Raw genomic sequence first — 2,869 nt, 5'->3', positions numbered from 1 at the left:
TGGACATCCTCTTCCAGGGTGGAGGGAGCACTGTCTCAAGCTTCAGGCCTTTCTTGCTACTGCTCTCAGAACTAGTTCTGGGGATTTGTAAGTTTTCAGTTCTTCCAAGGTGGTATGAGCTAAGAAGAGGTATCATCATTCCTCTCCTGGCCTGTGCTCTGGTCTATGAGTGACCACAAGCACTTTTTTCCACCATGAAACCATGTTCAGAATTCCTGCTCACCTGCAGCTGCAAACTCTTATGTTTTAGTGTTCCTCATCTCCCTGGGACAGCAACCCAGGACTGTGGCCAGAATCCTTGTATGGGCAATGCAACAGTGTTCTACACTCAGCCAAAGGACCCCTGTGATCTCCTTTTGACCAATTATCCAACCCTCTTACTATCTGTGGCCTGAGAGCTCTGGAAGTTGCCACTGACCCAGCTGATTCAGTCATCCCTAAGACCTGCTGCTGATTTGCTGGGGTGCAGTTTGAGCTGGCACAGCCTATACTGGATTATGCTCCACTCTCACCTTGGTGCAACAGATCTTCCCTGCCAACCTTCTAAGTTGCCTTAGAAGGCAATTTGTTTCACTTCCGCCTTTTGTGAATTCTGCAACTCCAGAATTCATTTTGAGGCATTATTTTAAATTGTTTATAGAGTAATTTGGGAGAGCTCAGGCAAGTCCTGGCCTTTTCTCCACCATCTTGCCTCTGCCTCCTAAAGAGCCTTTATTAACTTCCTGCCTCAATTCAGGTCCTTAGTTTATGATCGAGCCTTGGTGTCATTGATGTCTGCTCCTACTGTACCATCAATAATCCTCCAGGTTCTAGTCTTATAGATATTCTACAAAGAACAGCTGCTACTGTCCAAAGCATGCCCATGATTGAAGTCCTCCCCTTCTTCCAGCAAGTTTTAATAGGTGCTGATCTCTGCTTCCAGTTTGACCTTGATGTTGAGCATCACTTCATATTCCTGGCCCTGGCACTGCCCCTCTGTGCCCATCTACCCCATGGGGGTAGCCTCAAGATGTGGCAGGGGTATATTGATCTGCTCCATCTATATAGCAAAGCAGGTCTCCTCCAAGCTGGTTTTTGGATTTCAAAGAGAGTCCACGTCACTGGACTGTACATTTCAGGTGGGTGACAGTGTTTTGAGCAAGCTTTCCTCAGAGCTTGTGTTGATAGCCACAGTGATCTCCTCAATCTACTGGGATGAGTATTTCTCAAGATCCTCTCTTTTTTTCTGAGCCAGAGCATCATACTGGACTCATATATCAGTAATGATCTTGCTCAAGTCCTGTGATTTAGAAGAGTTCACCTCTACAGTCAGCCCAGAGCTTGCTATCTTGGATTGTAGAGAAATCAACTCCTCTTCATGATTTGTTTTCATGAAGAACTGTTCTTCCTTTAGTGTTTCAACCTATGTCTCCAGTTGCAGCTTGGTCATGTTGGTATCATCAATGATCTTGTGCAGGTCATGAATGTAACCTTCTGCAGACTGTCTCATGGTACTGTCAGCTCTGGCTCACAAATTTCTATGGCCTGCTCCATCAACTTCCATGGGGGTTGGGAGCCAAGACCTGATGCAGGGGGCTGATTAGGCTCAGGAGGATGCAGGTGGACAACAAGACCACACAGAATCTCAATGACTGCCCCTCCTCCTATCTGGATCATGTATGGAGCCTGGAGACTAAGAATTGCAAGCTAGAAGGGAAAATCAGGGAGCACATAGCAGGGACCTTCATATCAAAATTAAACATGAGAGGACGATTTTAGTGACAGGAATTTTTGTCATATTCATATTAAGAGAATCCTATTTATATAATAAAGTTGTTCTCTCACTGATCTAATCACAGCAAAGGAGGCAGATAACGAGTTGTGAGACTAGTTGGTATATAAAGGCCATGTGATGTGTTCCATTCATGAGGCATGAATTAGTCACTTGACTACATCAAAAAAAGGAAAACTCCATAGGATGCAGACTTATAGGATACACACCAGGGCAACCTTTACAACTTGGTTTGATGAGTCCGGCAGATAAGATTCAAACATGGACCAACTCCTGATGGGACAAGGGGAAGAAAAATGAGCATGGAGAATAGCAATGTATGAGAAACCACATGAGGTTGAGAAAGCTTAAGTGAAGTCAGAATCTACTGCTGCGAGGGAAGGAGAGGAAAATATTTGAAGAAAAGCTACTTGGTGCCAATCAAGTGTGAGGTATACGGGGACAAAAGCTATATTGGTGAAAGCTCTCGACAAGAGCATAATCCTGTACATTATTTCTCTTTTGAGCTACTTCATGGCAGCTCAAGGGAAAAATCTGAAGGGGATGACATATCTTTTTTTGTTTAAATGTTTAATTTGTCTTTATAAATAGTGTTAACCACTACTAACTGCAACTTTGGGTTGTATTTACTGGGAATAATGTTGGAAGGAAGCAACTAAGGGGGAAGAAACATCCCCAGAGGAAAAAAAAATAGAATTGATATTTGAAGTATTTTGCCACAAGTGCTGCTGCTGGCTTGGAGCTTAAAGCTAACAAAAACAACAACAAAAACAAAAACAAAAAAAAAAGGTAAAGAGTTGTTACTACTTTCCAGAATGGAGAAAGATTTATACACAGGAGGAAAAAAAAACAAGCAGCAAATCTCTAATAGGCCAAGGGGCACCATCCGCTTTAGCACTGCAACATGTTTAGGGATATCTGTGTGTACACATACATATGCATATGTAGATATGTGTATATACATGTATGTATGCACTTACAATGTGTACATACACATGCCTCATGTGTATATACGCACATGTATGTATTGTATATAAGTATATATGTGTACACGTTTGCATATAAGATAAATAAAATAAAAATTAGTACATGACAAAT

General features: G+C 42.3%; 1 pseudogene; it reads right to left on the bottom strand.

Annotated features, from left to right (window-relative positions):
• Positions 1-745: 745 nt before the first annotated feature.
• Positions 746-1,489, bottom strand: LOC118832249 (annotated as a pseudogene).
• Positions 1,490-2,869: the final 1,380 nt, after the last annotated feature.

The sequence above is a fragment of the Trichosurus vulpecula genome, chromosome 9, assembly GCF_011100635.1.
Source record: "Trichosurus vulpecula isolate mTriVul1 chromosome 9, mTriVul1.pri, whole genome shotgun sequence".
In the NCBI taxonomy this organism is placed as follows: Eukaryota; Metazoa; Chordata; class Mammalia; order Diprotodontia; family Phalangeridae; genus Trichosurus; species Trichosurus vulpecula.
The sequence above is the reverse complement of the archived record's forward strand: the minus strand, read 5'-3'. Positions and strand labels throughout refer to the sequence as shown.